At 32.3% G+C, this 15,546-nt stretch overlaps 1 protein-coding gene across 2 annotated transcripts in view; it reads right to left on the bottom strand.

Moving 5' to 3' along the window:
- Positions 1-15,546, bottom strand: part of LOC125051612 — a 39,697-nt gene that overhangs the window by 22,007 nt on the left and 2,144 nt on the right. The gene's annotated exons all lie outside the window — the stretch shown is intronic.

The raw sequence follows: 15,546 nt of genomic DNA, 5'->3' as shown, positions 1-15,546 counted from the left end.
GAACTCAGAACTATTTTAAAGAAAAACAATAATTCCTCGTATACAAAAAACTAAGCCAAAAGATATACAATTATAGCTTAATGAGTCGATAAACGTGCTCAGCACAAGCACAATCAATCATTACTATGATAGACATTCCATGAAGTACCACAATAAAAACCATGAGAAACACACAGTAACGTGGCAGTAAATATCATAAATACTTAAGTAATCGATTTGTAAGCAAAGCACATACAAGCCAACGTGACGATACGTGCGTGACTCGACGACTGTATGTGCCTTGCCATTCGAATAATCCTAATGAAGTTTTGACGCTTAAATTAAATTAATTTTAAAGCGATATATTGTAAAACAATTGACTACAATATTAACATAAAGGTCTATAACGTTACAAAGGTAAAGCATACATAATGTATATGCAACGAAGTGTTAATAAATAAATAAATAAATAATTGCATTTGTTTCTTTGGTACGTATTATTTATTATTTAATTAGTGGTGTCAATTCGTTCGGCTATCTGGCGTATACGCCACTAAGCCACAGGGATTAAACTATTTATTAACGTAGTAGAATCCAAAAAGCTAAAAACTTCGTATATAATCATCACTCAATGTTAAAAATATGAAAAACAACCTCTATAAAGCTTTGTAACAATACATTTAAAAATATAAATGGAAATAGAACCTAAACGTAAAAGCACCAAGGGGTTGAGATTAAAAATGTAAATCTTTGTGAGCTGTGCAAATTATACCTAAACAAACGTGCTCGCATGAGACCCACAGTTTAAAACCTTAATTAAAATAAAACCTTCAAATAATTTATGCATTGTAAAAAAAGTCGGAGTCACATAAAGTGGGCGAACGACAGTTTGAAAAAAGAACGACTTTTTAATTTTTTTTAAGCAGACAATGAACAAACACAGCTGGCGGAATGCAAAACGATTGCGAATGAAGACACGTGACGCAGCCGAAAGAAACAGTAATTTATGGGAATATCCTCGGTTGCGGAATCGCACTGTATTTTTCGGAAATGTTAAATAATGTTGTACGTAATCGAGTAATAAGCTTTTAGTAAAACTAAAGTAGAAGATGAGGAAATCGTCTTTCTTTGCTGCTAACTGTATCATTCAGAATAGCAGCAGATAGCGCCTAATATGAACTTTAAATACTGTTTGTGATACGGTTGAAAATTGTATTCCTTTTTTAAATTTATTAATATTATTTGTTTTCTTTTATAAAAGAGGTTTAAGTAAAAAACTGAACGGACCATGTGATGTTTGCTTACTTTTTTCTACAGACTAATTACTACAATACAACAGGAATACAAGTGCTAATTTTTCTTGCTAGATAAACAATCCGATTTCTCTGATAGGAGTTCCAATCAGATTATCTTACCAAGCAAGGAAAGGAAACATATTATTGTTGCGACTACTGCCAGCCATAAACATAGCCTGCCTTTAATTAACAAGGAGCGTTCGGGATTTATAAAACTACTAGTTTATTTACAAAACCATTACTCTTATAGATAACGATCGGAACTTTAAGAGGACAATAGTTTAACCAATTCAATTATTTTTAAATTGGGCTAACAATAAAGTACCCATTGCTGCCGCACTAGAATTGATTATGAGATCTCGCAAGATGTTTTTTCCTAGAATAAAGTTCACAAAAAATGCGACTTTACATAAATTACAATCTAGACTATACAATAATTATGGCTAATAAGTAATATTATGTTGCTGATTTGAATGGTTGCAGCTCCTTACAAACGTTGTGTAAAACAAAAACTTGGCGAATAAAAATAGTGGCGGAGGGTTTATTGCCAGTTCTTCTCTTCCGTTCTACGCACTTGATTCGAGAACTGGCAGTAAATGTAAAATTAGAAGCATTTAATGTATATTCCTTTTTTGACGTTCATAAGTGTACATTGTGTTACCTATATGAATAAATGATTTTTGACTTTGACTACATTTTCTACAATACTAATGAATAGCTTCAACTAAGGTAATGTACATTTACAGTCTTAGAGTTCTATAATGTTTTGACACTATGTTCGTGTGTCTAAACATAGTTATTTATACTCGACTCTGGGACATAGTCGTTAACACACATGGGGTATAATCCGAATAACTTGAGATCAATACTCTTGAAAAACAATAGGAGTTGGTTTTAAAAAATTACAATGAAACAAATTCGGTAAACCCAAATGGCCGGTCCATAAAACACAGACGCACCTCCACTTTAAAATATTTCTAGATTTTTAAGTTTGACTCGTGGTGAAAGAATTGTTTCGAGGTGACAAGTATGATCAATCTATCTATAAATAATACGCACAAATGTGTCCACCCCATGCTATCGGACGTCAGGAGACTTCACACAGACCTACACAATCTGTAACACGCACATGTGTTACAACATACAAACTCACTTTACCGAAAGATATATTTTTGTTGTTATGACTTCCATTCCATTATGATATTAATTTTTTGTATAACCACAGATCATTACAAAGATATATATAGACTATAATTAACATTTCAACATGACAATTGTCAATCCTTTTGTTGAATGTGAGAAGGCGTGGTGAAAACAATAGGTGGATTTTATATTCAAATCGTATCATTGATTACAGGTTTACATTTTAATGTATTGTCTAGCATATATTTGTATGTATTATTTTCGAAGATATTTAAAAATGAAAGTATTTTGAATAACTTACATTTAATAGAGAATCAAATTGGTAATGGCACTAAACCAATGGAACAGTTGACGATCTAGTATACTGTTTGTTTTTTGTAATTTGCAGCATTGATTTGAAATGACGTAGGAAGGTAAGATAAGTATGACGATACCATAAGTTTATTTCCCGTATTCTATTAGTTTAACGTTTTGTTTCAAATCAAGTTTTTGTGAGGTCAATTTCTTCAAAATATATTCCGTATTTTACCTTTATCTTTATCGATCTCGTTTGTATTAAAATACAAATGATACAAAGGAAACAAAAAGGAGCAATTTCAAAGCGTTACCACGGCTATTGTAACTCGATATTTTTACGACTTAGGAAGCCATATGAGCTCACTGCGCATTGATGTGGGCTTCAAAACACCGAATACTTGCGGTATATCACTCGGAATAATCGAATATTCTAGTACTAAAATGTTTGGGTACGGTTCGTTGAATAAGTTTGGCAGCATTAGTAGGTTACTTTTGTGATATTGCCAATTCCGTTCTACTCATAGTTCAGGCAATTTTCCTAAGTTTTGTTAAAAATATATCTATATAGTTTTAGCTGTACACAATTCTGGCTACAACTGGTCCTTTCAAGTTTGCGATCCGGTTTCTCAATAGGTTTATTTATTGGAAGGGTTGTATGTAAAATACATTGTAGATAATTTATAGTAGTCAAATAATGATATAAATCATGAATATGACTGTATCAACCGGTGCGAACGCGGGATATAAACTTTATTAATTTAAACGTTTAATAGTAACTGCGAAACGCAAATAAAACCATCGGAAATAATATCCTCAACTCAAAGTATCAAATAAATCGAGTCAAATATGTCACAAAATACCTTTCATTTGTCTCGAACTGAACGAAAAAACCGAAATTACACCGAGTATCGTAAATATTTAAAGAGAATCTCAAGACGTGTCAAATCATCAAGCTCTCCCCTTCAACATATACGAAAACGTCAATTTGTTTACGAATTACGCATAAATTCGTCCCCAAAGACAAGACATCTCGTGCTGCGATCGCTGTAGTGACATTTCAATAAAATTTACGGTTCCGACCACGTCCGTTCAACAAAAAATGTGTTCCGCTTATATCGACTTCGTTAAAATATCTGTAGAGATAATATGTCCTATTATTTATTGTATCCACATCTGGACTGTAGACTATTGAATTTCTTATAATTGTATACAATTTAAGGGACCTAATGATGTTGAATAAACGTGCGAGTTTTGAAAATAGAATAGGTGTTCGAAATTCAAAACATCAAGTATCTTGGCAACAACTACCGGTTAATTGAGAACGAAATTAACCACTTGGTTTGATGACCATAGACCATAGGGCCATTACCTAGTGCCGTTTGATATTCTGTGTAAGCATTAAAATAAATACTAGAGCATAACCTTTTTGAGATTAGCATGGTATTTCAACTAAATTATTCTATAGAACGTTTGGGTGGCCCTTTTTGTACGAAAAATTAGATCTTCAAAAATTTTGGTACCAGCCTTCATTATTTTGGCCCGTTTCTTTTTTATGGAATCATAAATTGTTGGAACAAAATGTGATACTTTGACAACATAACCTTTGCAGTTTTATGTAAGTCGTTTTTTAAGGATTTTATGTGAAGGACAATAAAGGCGTATCTTCGTAGTAATTTTCGTGGAATTTTGACATTAGAATTGAAATACGTACCATTACGTAGCTGAGGGGTTGTTGGTACAGTGCATAGCTGTAATATAATTTTGTTTTTGAATTTAGAACATAACATTTTTGAATAAAATCTTTGATAAAACATGAAACTAACTTTACTGAAAAGTTTAAGGTAGGTACTATATTAATATAAAGAACAAATTTTTACAAAACAGGTTAAATTAATACATTGTTCCCGATAATATATAAATAAAAGTTATATGTATAAAAACAACGGTGTGTTCAAATGTTGCAACACATAATGTTTTCATTTCGAAACCCACAGACTATATAAGACACTATAAAACCATAGACATGAACCTCAATATTCAAAATACTCGCCTGGTATTGTAAACAAGACGTGTAGACAATGTACGAGGGTGAATTCCAAAATTAGTGTGTTCGCTGAGTGGCGTGGCCAAATGCACGGAACATTGATATGTGTTATTGGCCATGACATGCGTCTACGCATACTATTCGTATTTTTGTCACCGATGTTTATTCAGATGAATGTTTAGAGACGAGAATTCGGAAACGAAATTAGTCTTGGATTTATTGCCCCTGAATTTTAAGCAATTCATTTCGACTAAGATATTTTAAATAAGGCAACAGGAGGTGTGTTAACTATTTATTAGATATATTTCACAGTTTATTGATAATGTTAAGCAAACGAAAAGCTAAAATTTTTAAACAATAACATTTCACTAAACTAATTAAAAGTAACGTCGTTTTTTTATTTGACTTAGATTGAATTTTAAAGTAATAATTTAAAGTTATTTGAGTTTGAATTATAATCCATTTTAAGCTGAGTTTTTTGTTTCTTTGGTTAACAAAGACCCTTTCTCGTGATCCATTAAACTTTCCACTAGAAAGTTGTACTTTTTGTCACAAAAAACTAACAAGCTTCAGCTGGCTTACAAGTTAACAAAAAAAAAACGAATAAAAAGTTATATCGATATCAGAAGTGACGTATGTGACGTTTTTGACAGTTAATTAACCTAGACAATTATAAGTAGGTGAACAGAGTTCTATATAATTTAACAACCGTTAAAAATAAACTCTCACTTCTCACGTTACCACTCTTAAAGCAGACTTTAGCTTAGAGTTAAACAAACGCATGATGCTTATTAATTTAATTTATGATAGAAATAAAATCTTATAATATAGAAAATAATTGGATTTAAATCAATTCGAAAATTACCGACGCAAACCAACTTTGAAAAATTATTCTTGTCAAATTTTATGCTTCTTTATTTGTATTCTCATAATGTATTGCCAAATCACACCAATTTGTTTTAAATAACAATTTATATTCTGTTTCGAGTGCCGTTTAAAACAACATTCGGTCTTCAGTTTTATGCGCTGCAGGGTATTTTAAATACGACACTTAAAACTAATAAAAAAGCTTCGAATGGGCATAATTCATTATTTTTTCTCTAAAACACCAGGGTGCCATGTTTTTGTAGGTTTGATTCGTCCCACGCGCACAATCGTTCACACTTTAAGTGTTTCCAGTAGTAAAGTATATTGTAATGTTAAATATAATATTTAAGATAATACTATGTTTTGAAGTCTAGTCAGTAATCAGCCCAATAAAGATTATCAAAGATTTATGAAGGATCTACATACAAATATTAGACTTTTAAATCACAGGACTAAGGGTTGAATACTAACTATAAAATGAAAGTCTGACGTTACGTTTATTACAAAAATTGTTAAAGATATTACGAGAATGTAAACCGAGAAGAAAACTTTTAGAAGAAAGCCAACTGATTTATAATGAACTTGAATTAGGAGTGCTAAGAATCTTGGCCACATATTTCTGCACCAATTTTCTTGATCATTTTACAGAGAAGGCTCAAGCCGATGTTTTGGTTTCCATATTCGTTAAAATCCTTCGGAAAAATCCGTTGATTCACCTAACCCCCTAGGGTGAATGACGCTTAATAACCAGTAAGTTTACTTTAACTATTAATTAACTGCTTCAACTGCTCCAAAATGTCTTACTAAGTTATAAACGTTTAAAAAAAGCCCCCATTAGCTGGAGTTGGGTATACCAGTATATTCCATACGTTTATAGTGCTTTTTTCTTGTATCGACACCTCTAGGAATTTTGATCCGGTATCTAGATAACGTAGCGTACGATCAATTTTGTACAAAATATTTGTTAAGATGGGATCGTTTTTATAGCTTTCAAAAGATTAATGAGATAAAAAGATCGGACAGTTTCGATGGAATTTGAGAAACAATAAATTTTGACACCTTATTTGGATAACAAGAGTCGTTTGTTTTACGATGCTTGTCTTTTATATTATTAGGTTTGTTTGTTTGAAACTTGGATTCAAGTACTTTATTTATTAACATGATAATAATAAGAGAAATGAAAAAATATGACATTTATTATATTGACGACTCATTGGTCTAGTAATTAGTACCCCTGACTGCGAATCCATAGGTCCCGGGTTCGATCCCCGGCTGAGACAAACATCGATGTGATGAGCATTTGGTGTTGTGCTTAGGTCTTGAGTGTTTAAATATGTATTTATTTGTCTATCAATCTATAATATGTATGTATATCCGTTGCCTAGTACCCATAACACAAGCTTCACCAGCTTAGCATGGGCCTAGGTCAATTGGTGTGAATTGTCCAATAAAAAAAAAAGAATATATTAGTTATCTCTCAAATCAAAACACCTGCGGCCTGTATCTCAATGCACAATCTCTTCTTGCGCGCTGTCAAAAATGTCAAACTTAATACAGAAAAAGTTGTTTCACAGATCTTGAGCCTAGATTTGAGTATGATAAACATTTTAAACGGGCCTAAATGATTTCAAAAACTGACAATCTATCAACTAAATCTAAAAAAAAACTAGTAACTAAAAATCTTTTATAATTCAGCTATAAAAATATATTTAATTAACATCGACATTATTACGTCTATAAAGGCGAAAACTTAGATTGAACGTGTAAAATACTACGGCATTGTCTAGCTGTTTGGAAGGGTAACCTAGTTTTTATAACCCTAGACGAAAATCTTTAACTAGGGGAGAAAATATCCCCACTTGAATTGCCCACCCTTTATGTTGCGTGTACGCAGGCCCCGCCTACAACACATCCTACTGGGCTTTGTTTAAATTATGAAACTGGCGATGCGTGAACATACACATTTCTCATACATGTCAAAGAATGCTTGACAAATTATAAATAGCTCGATGTTGTTTTGTTTTTAGCAGCGCTTATAAAAATATAAGCGCGATGATATTTACGCAGTTATATTAAACACAGAAAAAATATTTGAATACTAAGGGTCTGTTTCACAATGTATGTATAAAGTACCAAATAGCTATGTAACAAATAAATTATTTGGAAGATAAATTGTGCTATTTGACATTCATCGGACTCATAACTTTTGATGGACTTTATGTGACGAATAGCGCTATATGACAGTCGTGAAACGCAACAATAGTGTTTATCCTACCAATAAGTAATAAATAGCTAATTTGGAACTTATGTAGAACTTATTACCGTACATTGTGAAACAGACCCTAAGTCATATTTGAAATCAAAAACGTTTCTAAATAAATATAGAATACTTAATATTCAAGGAATCGAAATCACTCTCGAAGTTACGTATTCATAATACATATATCCAATTGAAATATTATGAAATCACTGTCTGAACATACGTTATCTGATAAAACAATAAATCCACATCTATTAGGGGCAGCGAAAAATGTATTGCAGAGATCGCTCTAAGTATTGTAATATGAAACTACATCTTTGAAAAGTAATTTTCTCGAGTGCATATGATGCATCAATTTTTTCACATAACTTGGTCAAACAGCGGTAATCCGATCGGGGAACGGAATTTACGAGCATTAAAACTATCTCCGTCGGAGGCTTCCACTAAAGCCTTATTCGTATCCCAATCAACTTCGTTAAATAGTTATGTATTAAATATGTAATCAAAACTACCGCTTTCACAAAACTATTAAACTGATCATATATTTTGTTAATAATCCATGGTTTATTTATAATTTATGATTGTAATTTCGATTCTGATTAGATTTTATACGTCGTGATTTAATGATTGGAAATCTGTGTAAAAGAAAACGCTCTTATATGAACAAAATTAAGCGACAGTGTAACAAATACGTTCACCTGTGTCTATGCGTGCCTGTGTCTATGAACAAGTTATCCTAAGAAGTATAATACCTTTTTTTATATATATTGTCTCTGCACAAAGACACAGTGTAACATTACAATCTAGCCTAACTTAAGACTAATAAGTAATTAAAAAGTAACCTAATTTACTATAAAGGATATTCCTGATAAAAAAACAGCCAAAAAAATTCGCATTTCTTGCGTAGGTACTTAATATTTTTTAATACAGTTGCTCAAAAAGTGGCGTATTTCAGGGACGTATAGCGTTCGGGATGTGGGCTATTACACACTCGTGCTTTTTCTTTACCATTTCCGAACTAGTGCGTATTCTTTCCCAACTGTCAACATAATGTCTTTAAAAAAGAAAAAACCAACCACGAAGTTTTTACTAAAATAAAGTCAGAATTTTTTATGAGTCATGCAAATATTTCTAAAAAGAAGCTACTAATTTGTTTCAATATCAGATTTAATGATTTGATTCAATGAGTTATGTTAGGTTTCAAATCATTTCATCTCATTAAATTTCATTTTCATTTCATATAAAAAAAATCTACTGAAGACTTGGCTGTATGGGCATAGTTCCCTTTGCCTACCCAGAATGGGTGAAGAAATAAAAAATCTCTGCTTATATTCTTTTACAGTTGGCGCCATTTTCCAGAAATGTTCTTTGCTAGTTTAGTTGTTTGTTATATTATATATATTAAATATAGATGAACAACCATACGAAATTAATAATAGGTTGTCTCAAACAGTAAATAAATATGCAATCTAAAACTTCTCCAGTTAGTATAAAAATTGTACCAATTTCAATGAATATATATATATATATATGAATTATAACTTTTATAAGAAATAAATGATTAGTTAGTTGAGTTTATTGTGTTTTTATTATTTTATTAAATTGCTTAATTTTTTCGCAACTGTATTAAAAATAGTCGTTCAGTACACGTGCGGAACCGTCATTGCAACTTGTTCCGACTGTCAACCCTCACCTTCGGCTACGCCTCGGCTCGGGTAGACATTTGTCGGAACTCTTTGCAATGTCAGTCTTTCCGCACTCGTAATGAAATATACTATTGTAAGCTATAAAATTAGTTCTTTAAAACGAAACACCATTCGTAGCTTAGTACATCAACGGTCCCACGAATGACGCTAGCGATTGATCGTGAGAGATAAGTAGTGATCATTAATAAGTACGTAGGTGTAAGAAAACGGTTATGTCAAAAATTGGACAGGAACACAATGGAAGGAGGATTAAAAGCGAATCGCTGTACCAGTAGCGGACACGTCATTTATCAGGACAAGTTTAAACTCCAAGTTGGTCTGTTTCTTTTAACCATATTTGTTCGGTTGGGGACAGTATTAATTGCTGTGGTAAAATAAAGGGATATATAAATTTATCAACTGAATTTAATATATTTGGAAGAAATTGAGAACGGTATTGCGCAACAGTTTTTTAACCGCGTAGAAGTCAGCCATTCTTTGTGTTGTTTAAAATATATCAGTGACGCTTTTTAGGTCTGGGCCTCAGATTTCTGTATCTGTTTCATGATTTGTCAGTCTCATAGGCACGTAGATGATCAGCCCTCTATGCCTTACACACGCCGTCGACTTTTAAGTCTAAGGCCGGCTTCCTCACGAAGCTTTCCTTCACCGAGCGAATGTTAAATTCGCATATAGAAAGAAAGTCCATTGGTGCCTAGCCTGGGATCGAACACACGACCTCAGAAATAAGATTCGCTCGCTGAAATAAAAAACTAAAATGTTTGCCTTTCTGTTCGTTTATATTTAGGACGAAACTATTAATGTACAAAAAGGATATGATTAAGTATACACGGGTACATACTTATAAAATCGGAATAAAGATCTACATATCTTATTGTATCTTATTTTGTTGCATGCGTAAGAGACACGCTAACAAACAATAATTCAAATCGTGTTTCTTACAGATAATTAGGTGACTTATCAAGCCCAGATTGTATTGGAATCCAGTCACGGTTTTATTAAGGACTCTTGTTCACTTCAGGAGTCGATATTTTCTTAATATGTGTAATAAGAAATAGCAGTTTTCCATATTTAAATTTAATACCGATTTATAAAAAAAAAGTTAACAAAGAAACAGTAAGTACAATTGGAGTTTTTTTTTATAGTGCGATTACTCTTAGGTAGACCAGAACCATTGAGATATACAGTATACCCACTGAATACTGCACCCAAAAGCTCTAGTTTTATGGCAATGATGGCATTGCCGTCCAAATTCTAAACATTCTGATACTTTAAACTTAATTAATGAAAATCAAAATCTATACAAACATTCTTGTCCGCAAAAGAAGCTTTGATTAAAAAGTAATTTCTTTTTAATTCAATGTTTAATACGTTTTTAATGAGGCGTATAAAAAGCTTTTTCTGTGGCACAGGCTTAAAGTGAGCTTTATCGTCGAATTGCGTGACAATACACACTACATCAAGTTTTAACCAACGGTACGTCATGTAATTCCCAGTAACGATGTGTTTCTTTTACTGTCACATAGTGCCGACTTGTTAAGGCACCAACTGGTGAATGTATTGGGAGGTATTTAGTGAAAAATATAGGCTCATTTGCAGCTGTTTCGAAAGAGCTAATTGTGTAAAAAAGAGGTCAAACAGAGAGATGTAAAACACATGTATTTCATTATATGCATTTTACGTTTATCGTATTTATGAGACCGTATGTAATTAGTGTGATTTTCAATTTTCAATTTCGGAAATTCACCTGATTATAAATTTAAATGAAACTATTCCAAATTCGAATTTTAAGCCGTAAAGTACAGAATTATTCATAGGCATGGAAATTGAATAGTCGATATAAATCGACTTCATAAGCGGATTGTAACATCAGCTTATTACCACGAGACAAATAAATTCCATCACCTCCGTTATCTTAGATCTTTAGGAGAAATCCGAAACCGTAAACATGCACTGAGCATATAGTGTTAACTATTCATTCGGCGTCTTGGGAATATATTGAACAAAAGACACAGCATCCGACTACACTATTTCTCACTACTTCGGTGCGATGTAATCAGAGAAGACGACGTGTCGCGTTTATTTATGTATGAACAGGGCGCTGGCGAGGGTGGGCCAAACGCGAGATACAAACAGAATAATATTGATGACACTACGAGGGTCATGAATCATTAATCGTCTGGTCCTCTACGGCTCTATTACGACTGTGGATAAGCCACCCTTCATGAGACACCATACACTTGCCTTTTTCATAAATTATGAACTCACATATTTTTATCGCCTTCAAGATTTTATATCTTTCCGCGAAAATGTTACCTGGAATTTCTAAGGCGGAGGTAAGCTATTAAATAAAGTATATTCTTTTAATAATACTTTGTTTATAAACCTGATAATAAGTTTATAAACAACTATGACAAACCGGCCTTTTTTGTCAGTTACAACTGTGATTGAACTGAGATAAAAAGATTAGAAGTTAACCGGCAGTCTTATACCTGTCCATCGATGAATCCTTTTCACTCAAGTGATCCCATCAATGTCGACTGTTTCCGGTTTCAAGCGCAAATAGAACATAAAAGGAAATGAAAAAACATAAAACTTCATCAGACCCAATTATACTATTAAAAATTTCAACGGCTGTGAAATAATCAAAAAGTATCCTCAAAGCGAGGGCAATTTAATTCAGTAAGCATAGCTACTTCCAAATGAACTCAATCGTAACAAAAACGACAACAAATGGACAAAAACGCAGGTCATTTTCGTTTTTTAAGCGCCCAGAGGACGTGCATCCGAAATTTCTGAACAAAATTTGATTATACGAAACGATGAAATAATAATGCTCTGAGTTGCTCGGAAAAGGGATGCCGGAATGATACTAAATTTCTAATCGGGATTGTTTTGGGATCACGGAGAGCTGGTCACTTTTTGCCATACCTTTAAGCCATTAGCTTGGTTTCCGATATGTTGGTTTCCGACATGGATTACTAAGTGATAGAAATGTCTAGATAATTTTATATATAGAGGTTTATGTCATCTTTGTATTTAATTAAACAAATATGTACTATTATGAAAAGTACTGGAGGTATGTGCATACAGAGTTCGTGTTGCTTTGATCGTTTCTATAGAAGCTCAGGCAAATTAATTATTATTTCGATGGGAGTCGAATCCAGTATCTCTCGAATTATTACCATGCAATCAATATTAATTGTAATATTTCTAGTATTTTTTTGATTTTACAACAAACAAAAAAAAAACAGGTTTACGCTGTGTAAAGGGTAAATGTCAATTGTATTCAAAAGTACATTTTATACGTTAACGTTAATAAAGTAGAAAACTTAAAGCGAAAAAAGGGACCAAAAAAGTATATCGCAGGATGTCGGTGCGCACCTAAATTTTTAATCGGGATTGTTTGAGATCACAAGGTTTTATGAGCACTTTTTACAATACTCAAGGCGAGACGATGTTTTTCAGGTCAATTGCTTTTGCATAACTGATATTTGATACCTTCACTTTATCTACTAAGGGAGAGTTCAAGTATTACGTCACGCAATTTTTGGAGATTATTGACACACCCCCCCCCCCCCATGTTACGCTCCGTAACGTTTTTCTGTACCCAATAGTAAAACGTTTCGTGACCACCCAGTGATCTTTATATACCTAAAAGTTACCATTATGTGCTGTAAAGTACCGGAAAGTCGAAAATAATATAACCTATAACGCGTAATCCAATCCCCGCCCCGCATAGATACGAATGTAAAAAATGCCTTTTATGAAAAAAAAATACATTACATTCAACTTATGTATTAATTTAAATATTTAAGAGGTTCAAGCAAAAATCTTACACAATCCATAGTCTCTTAAAACTTGCCTTTGAATTTTTGACAGAAAGTTAACATGACAAGTCATTTTAGACTAAATATTATCTTACTACTTAGAAGGCATCTTAAAATTCATCACGCGTCCCCACAGCTATGGAGGCACGAACAAAAACGTTAAAAAAGTACGGACATTTTTAAAGACGTCACAAAAAAGCGACCAGTGCATGATAATGACGTCTCAGTTGGGCATGTTCAGTGAATTTTAAAACGTTTTCAAAGCTACACATTTTCAGCAAATTACAAATACACACAAGTACAAATACATCAGTTTCATTATTTTTTTACTGTGGTAAAAAACATAATTCCGAGAAATGTATATAAAATGTAAATTGCATTATGACCTCACATAAGGTGATATAAACATGATATAAAATGGCTGCCAACTTTTTTACAATATCAAAACTACTTCTAAAGCCTCCTAGAACTTAAAATATACAATTACTGATGATTCTTTTTATTGGTATGAATAAGGTTTTAAATTTAATTGAATTTATCAATTTTTAATTAATATTATGTAGTTAAAAATATTGAAAATACTTTATTAGTTATAAAATATACTATTATGGCTAAAAGTTAAATATGTATTTCTAAGTTTTCAAAATGCACAGTTTAAGTAAAGCAAAAGAAGCGAAACAATTTGGATAGCAACAAATTCCCTTGTTAGACGCCAACCCAAACGGAGGTATTTTTTTAGATAATTGGCCCATTTTAAAGATCATATCAGAACAAAGGCTAACTACCTATCCTTCCGCCCTTGGATACATCACGCACATCCCTTCACAAATAAAATAAAAAACCTAACGCCATTGTGTCCCAAGCAGGTAGACTCAAAAAAGAAGGCTAAAAGGAAAAATGCAAAAAGTGGATTCAGGATTAAGAGCAGATGTCAATTTTTGAATAGTTTGATATGGATCATTTTTGTATTGAAAATATTGTAAATACATACAAAAAAATCCGCGCCGCCTTTGGGTATGAAAGCGCCATCTAGATTTAGGAATCACAGTTAAGTAGATATTTATGTTGCCTACGAATGTTGATTTATTTACACCTACGCGTTTAGACTATAAAAATAGGTTAGAGCTAGATTTGCGCTTTTTGACTTGATTTAGTTTTTAATTTTTGAAAAAATACTCACCTTCTTATTAAGAACAAACTTGTTGAACAAAACCATTAAAAACATAAACAATATACTAAAAAGGTCTAACTTACTAAACTAAAAAAAGGAAAGGTCAGGTTTGTTAATTTATATGCTTCTAATTTACGTCCCGATAGCCGATACTTTATGTGCCATTGAAATCAAACTCCCAACTCGTTTTTTAAAGGCCTTTTCTTGAATTATTTCGTCAATAACAGTGGACCTTTTGTTTGTCGTCTAGACTCATTGTTTCTGAGCTAAAGCTCCAAGTTTAAGTTTTAATAGCAGTTTTACGACTTATTAAACCTTTGGCTGTAAAATTCTGGTATGCAGTTGATGAAGCTACGTCAATATGTAATATGTATTATCCATATAAATTTTTCGGATGTTTCCAAAAATTGTTTTAAGAAAGATAGTACGTATGATCACGCCAGTCCAAAAAAAGACCGTACGTGTATCTTGATGTAATATTTTTTTTATTAGAAAACTACTTTTTTACTGGAACTTTAAATAAAACTTCTATAAGCCTCAAGTCTTCTATAGCTTTTGAATGTGTGTAAGGATAAATCCTTACCACTCTCTAGATAATGATAAGGTCACAAATCGGCTGAATTAATTCTAAGTTACATTAGCATGATACAATTATTTCGAATTTGATATTTTAATATTTTACGTAATAAGTCGCCATTAAAATTAATGGTTAATCTATATCTTAGTCCTAAATCAAGGCAGCAAAGCTGGTTTTAGTATAATTAATCAACCTGTTAGTAAATGGAAACGGTCAAATACTGGTTAACATATCTATTGAGCAATGATAAATAATATTCATTAAATTCTGTTTAACAATAATACAAACCTTTAACTGGTGACTACGCCCTTTTTAAATAAAATATGCGTGTACATATCCTGAAGATTCGAGCACTTTTTGTGTGTATTTTGATAAGA

The sequence above is a fragment of the Pieris napi genome, chromosome 8, assembly GCF_905475465.1.
Source record: "Pieris napi chromosome 8, ilPieNapi1.2, whole genome shotgun sequence".
NCBI classification, from domain to species: domain Eukaryota; kingdom Metazoa; phylum Arthropoda; class Insecta; order Lepidoptera; family Pieridae; genus Pieris; species Pieris napi.
Note: the sequence above shows the minus strand (reverse complement) of the source record. Positions and strands in the feature narration are given on the sequence as shown.